This window comes from Cyprinus carpio, chromosome B5, assembly GCF_018340385.1.
Source record: "Cyprinus carpio isolate SPL01 chromosome B5, ASM1834038v1, whole genome shotgun sequence".
NCBI lineage: Eukaryota > Metazoa > Chordata > Actinopteri > Cypriniformes > Cyprinidae > Cyprinus > Cyprinus carpio.
In genome coordinates this window covers 37128791-37135167 of record NC_056601.1, presented here as the reverse complement: position 1 = coordinate 37135167, position 6377 = coordinate 37128791, and positions in this window count along the sequence as shown.

The following is a 6377-nucleotide window of genomic DNA, read 5'->3' as shown; positions in this document are numbered from 1 at the left end:
CTGTGCTGCATGCATTGAATTACAATGACAGCTTATTGTTCGCGGTAAAAATAAACATGGATTGACACAAAAATGCAGTAATTTCACAATAAATGTATACTAATTAAAGCCTACTGTTCACACGCAACACATGGGTTTTTGGCTACATTTAAAACAAGAAAAAGAGCACCTTTAGATAAACGAGGCAACATGATATAGGCCTATGCACTTTTATGGAAGCAGAAAAAAAAAAAGTTCATTAAGAACCGTGCGATTGCTTGTAATAAAGATTTAAATGCAAAAGGCACGAGAGTCGACTGTTTCTGTCAGTGGTGCTTTAATTTTAAATATTTGCGATATTCCAACAAAAGAAAAGTTGCCTAATTGTTGTGTTTAAATTTTTTGCCGCTTGCTTGAGCAGCTTATACAAACCTAGAAGTCAAATGCATGAATAATATGTTGTTTATATTTATTAAGTTTAAACTAATGTCTATGATTATGAAAGATTGTTACTATTCTGTGATAAGAGTTACAATTTTTTTTTTTTTTTTTTTTTTTTTACATGGTTTGAAATATAGAATAATGGACAAATGTTGTGTTTGTGGACTAAACAGCCGCGGATCAGTAGCGGACTGCAAACGCGTCCTGTGTGAAAGCACAATGAGTCCGTGCTGCTTTTGCACCACACACGTACGCACACGGACTGCATACGTACTGCAGACGGAGTATGTGTGAAACAGGCGGGAGTCTTGTCGAGGTTTTTTTTTGGGAAGCTTGGTAATTTGACAGTAGGCATACACACAGGATCTATTTCGACCTCACTCAGACCGTCACCACGGTCTTACCTTGAATGAAGCCATTCCTCCGCCTATCCTCGAGACCTAATATCAACAATGTCAGGTGACTGACCTTAGGGGTTGGCTATATAACATCCAGGTGAACCAACCATTTCCTCTTGCCTTTCTCGCCTCATCTGAGACCGACGCGGTAGAGCGCATTGTTTTGATTACAGGAGAGATTAGTTTCAATCCGTCACGTTTTTTGTGCAGGTGCTTCAAGTCCCTGAGGATTGCAGTGGTTTTTCTCCTCATTTAAATATTTCGACGTGTCGTTGGAACGCATGTCGGTGTGTATTTCTTTATTTTTCTCTGTTTGTTTTCAGGCATTTATTGATGGTTCTCAGGTCAGCTGTTCACAGCAGACGAGAGTTTTCTTTTCCATTTACTGGGTGTGCGCACGTAGAATGATGGATATATAATTTTCTAATATGATTTTCAAGGAGTTTTCTGTTCGCAGACTTATTCTGATGATGAGTATGAAGAGTGATTCGTCACAATCTTTATATTAAATTGTACCTGGGTAATTGTGTTTAACTAATACCAGGCAGATATTTTTTGTGGATTAAGGAAGTGTTCAATTTGATTAATGATCTAGTGATTCGTCACAATCTATTTGTTAATGGCATGTTTGCTGTTTTTTTTTCAACTAAATGCTGAGTTATTTTGGAATCTTGCAGTTCAACTTCCAGAATTAGTTAAATACTGTGATTCATTACAGTTCATTTTCCCTTTCATATACTATCATTATATGAGTGACCTGACCTCGGACTTGTTGTCATGAGTCACTCAAAATGCTGTTTTTTGTGCCAAACTAGCACACACCCAAGAGATGGGCATTGCGAATGTCCCTCCTGTTTGGGTATGCAACATGTACTAGTCGATATTGAAATATCCCTGTGCAGCTGCAATTGAGCTATCTTTGCGGGGGAAAGAGTGCAAAGAGCTAAACTTTTAACTGGTGGTAATAAAGAAATTATTCCCAGTAGTTTCCTCTCATAAACGCAAGAGGCCAGATGATTTCATCAGGTCTTCAGGTTCTGACATGCCTCCAGATAAATGGAAGAAAGCCACAGTAGTCCAAGAACCCAAGGATGACACTCAGTTGCAAATCTTGGCAGCATTGCGTGACTTAGCTGGTAAGCTTGAAACACGTAATTCTTCAGTAAGCACACAGCCATCTGCACTCCGGGCTGGGGATGAGTTAACATCACGTCAGGAAGAGAGGGATGATTATACGGATGCCGTCTCACTGCATGCAAATAACTCCCTTTATGGTAGTGAGGAGAATGCAGACGAAAACGAGGGAGATGAATCCAGGTCTGAGGTTTCAGAAGGAAGCCTGCATTCTGATGTTCTTTCACGCATTTTAAGTGCAGCAAGGATCCTGGGCCTTAATGCACAGGAAGAAGCTACAGCTCCAGCCCCCACACAAGGTGTATGGGCGAGTATTTCCCCTGCACAGCCTATTGTGTCAATCCCTGTAGCTGAGGATTATTCCCAGATGTTGAGGAAAGGCCTGAATAATCCAAAAGCGGCACCACAGTTTAATGCAGGATGTACAGTAGACGGTTTGTTAAGTTGGATTACCCCGCTGAGAGTGGTATGGGGAACATGCCATCAGTGGAGCGAGAGATCGCAGCTTTAACCGCTTTGGGACCTGATAAGGTTACTGACAATCCTCGTTGTCCCGGTAAGGAGTGTCAAAAGAAAGACAGACCGGTTAATGAGCCAAGCATATAACGCAGCTATTCGGGCAGCCCCGTTCAGGAAATGCTCTAGCAATAGTTTCGGCTGCGTTAAGAAAAGTCGTTAATAAGGAAGAGTGTGATGTGATGAGCTTGATTGACACAGCACTCATTACACACTCACAGCTTACCAGGGACATAGGGGCATCTATGTCGTCTGCAATTTGAGCCAGAAGACAAATCTGGTTGGCTCAAACATCTTTACCTGATGCAATCAGGAAGGATCTGACTAATATGCCAGTGGTTCCAGGTCGGATATTTCACACTGATGCACAGGCTTCACTGGATACTGCTGATCAGGCAAGACGCAGAAGGGAGTCAGTTCAGCAAACATTTGCTGGCCCTACCAAATGTGGCCATAGGGCTGCTCATTCTTTTCAGCCCCCACACTTTCCTCGTTCAGACAAACTGGGGGTATGACAGAAGACGATCTAGGGGTTACCAGTACCATGATCATGGAGCAGACCTTTTTACCAGGCTCCCCAGACCGACCACGCTCATAATCCAGTCAGGGGAGGACCACTTAAGAGGCGTCCTTCCAGGGGTTTCAAAACCCCGGGGAGGCCAGGCATAGCAGTCTCGGAGTCGTCAGAGAATGCTCCCAACTGTGCCTGGACAGTTGGGAGAAGGTAACATCAGATCCTTGGGTTCTAGATACCATCAAGACAGGATACAGTATACAGTTCCGGCGGCCCTCCTACTTTTTCAGGGGTTCATATGACCATAGTCAGAGACCCAGTCCAGGCACAAATTTTGGCCAAAGAGATCACAGTCTTACTTCAGAAAAAAGCGATTGTACAGATAAACACCAGCAAACAGCTCACTGGGTTCTATTCAAAGTATTTCCTAGTGCCAAAGAAAGACGGGGGACTTCGACCCATTCTAGACTTACGAAAGGTGAATGAATTCATAAAGGTGTTGCCCTTCAAAATGCTGACTACAGCACAAATTCTGGAATCCATAGAACTGGGAGAATGGTTCACTTCCATAGACTTAAAGGATGCCTAATTCCACATACCCATCTGTCAGGATCACTGCCCGTTTCTTCGTTTTGCCTTTCAAGATCGGGTTTATCAGTTCAGTGTCCTTCCATTTGGCCTGTCTCTGTCTCCTGTCTTCACCAGGGTGGTTTCAGCAGCCCTTCGTCCCCTTCAGTGTGCAGGTTTGAAAATTCTGTCATACCTGGACGACTGGCTAATTTGTGCTCCTTCTCGCAGTCAAGTCATGAAGGACACAGAAATGGTGCTCCAACATGTCCAGTCTCTCGGGTTCAAAGTGAACTATCTAAGTCCCAGACAACAGACCGTGTTTGTAGGAATTTCGCTAGATTCCCAACTGATGACGGCAACTTTATCCCCCCCAGAGAGTGGTACAGTTGGTCAGTCTAACTCAATCATTCCATCTGAACAATAGAGTTTCAGTGATTTCCATCTGAACAAGAGAGTTTCAGCGATTGTTGGGCATGATTGCAGCAGCTGTGGTCCCACTCGGCCTTCTCAAAGCCCGTCCACTACAACGTTGTTTGAACAACTTTCACTTGCATCCCAAATTACACACAGACATGTAAGGATAAAGGTTACACGAAGGTGTGTTCCAAATGTTACACCCTTGGAAGTCGTTACCATCACAAGGGGTTCCTCTAGGCAACATCCCAGCGAGGCGGTCTGTGATAACGACAGATGCCTCTCTAACAGGGGTGGGGAGCAGTTTGGGAAGGCAGGTCCATTAGGGGACACTGGAGATTCCCCTGGACCACAGAGCACATCAACGTGCTGGAACTCAGGGCAGTCCATCTCTTCCTGAGGGTTTTTCTCCCGTTGTTACAGAACAAACATGTTTTGGTGAGAACAGACAACATGTCGGCAGTGTACCACATCAATCACCAGGGCGGCACCAGATCAGCGAGGTGTCTCCAGGTGACAAAGGAACTACTTTCTTGGGCATTTCCAAAGCTCTAATCACTCAGAGCAGTATACATACCGGGAGTGGCTAACAGAGCAGCAGACCTGCTGTCGCGAACTGGACCTCTCCCAGGAGAGTGGCGTCTCCATCCCGAAGTGGTGAGATTTATATGGAGGCGTTTCGGTATGGCAAAGGTCGATTTGTTTGCGACCACAGAGAGAACTCATTGCGATCTATGGTATTCCCTGAACAGCCAGGGAGGCCCTTTAGGGATCGATGCACTATCTCAAGAATGGCTGGAAGAATTGTTGTACGCTTTTCCTCCCCTTCCGTTGATCCACCTTGTGCTCAACAGGGTAGCTTTGGGCCGTCACAAGGTTTTACTTGTGGCCCCAAGTTGGCCAAAGAAACTTTGGTTTCCGACCCTTGTACATTTGGTCCAAGGTTACCCTTGGCAGTTACCACAGAGAGCAGTTCTCCTCTCTCAAGTGGAGGGCCAAATCTGGCACCCCAGTCCAGAGACACTTCAACTATGGGTATGGCCCTTGCTCAGTCCCTCTCTGAAGGCTTAGATGAAGCTGTATTAAGGACAATAAATAGTTCTAAGGCACCGTCTACATGGAGTAACTATTTTAGCAAGTGGTGAATATTCTCAACATGGTGTCATGACCGACAACTAGATCCGGCCAAGTGTGACACCAGTTTTGGTTCTTCATTTTCTTCAAACATTGATTGATTCTGGGAAATCAGTTAATACCATAAAAGTCTACATTGCAGCCATCTCACGCTTCCATGTGTCAGTGGATGGTTGCAAATATTGGCAAACACACCCTTTGGTGTCTCAATTTCTTAAGGGTGCAAAACGCTTGCGACCAGGGAGAATTATGAGATCACCTGCTTGGGACCTTTCTATTGTCTTACAGTCACTGGCCAAAGCACCTTTTGAACCTTTGGAGCAAGCAGATCTCAAGTTCTTGACATGGAAAACAGTTTTTCTACTGGCGATATGTTCAGCCAAGAGAGTTGGTGAATTGCACGCTTTATCAGTCAGTGAAGACTGCTTGAGATGGAAGGCAGAAAAAACAGGGGGGTTTTCTCTGGCCAAACCCATCATTCTTGCCCAAGGTCCTTAAGCTTAGCACAAAAAATCAGGTAATTGAGCTTGATGCTTTCCGTCCAGATCCCATTTGTTCAGGTGAAGAGCTGGATCATTGTTCTCTATGTCCTGTTAGGGCATTGCACATATATATTGAGCAAACTTATCAACTACGACAGTCACACACACAACTATTTGTATGTTTTGACAAGAAGTGTGCAGGCAAACCTGTGTCTAAGCAACGGTTATCTCATTGGATAGTGGATACCATTTCACAAGCTTATGTCAACCAAAATCTACCTATCCCTGGTGATCTGGTTGCTCACTCTACACTCTACCAGGAGCATGGCCACTTCCTGGGCGGCACTGAAGGGGGTAGCACTATCGGACATCTGTGCCGCAGCCTCTTGGAGCAGCTCGTGCACGTTTACGAGGTTTTATAGGATTAATGTGGCAAAGCCCAAATCCTTTTGAGTCTGCTGTTTTATCTGCGGCTAAAAATAAACAGGGGAAGGAAAATATGCTAGTCCCTTGTGACCCTGGTGGTATAAGTCATCCAAGGTAAGACCGTGGTGACGGTCTGAGTGAGGTCGAAATAGATCGTAAGTTATTACTATAACTATATGGATCTATGAGACCGAAAAACGCTACAGTAATAAAACACTACAGTAATAAAAACACAGAGGAAAAGAAAATGTCAATAGACAGAATTGTGAATGTGCATATGTACTATTTACAGAAGAAAAGTTTAATTACGTTACATTACAGTCCTGAGGTGTGTTATGTATTGTTCGGGGTGGGGGGGGGGTCTCTTCT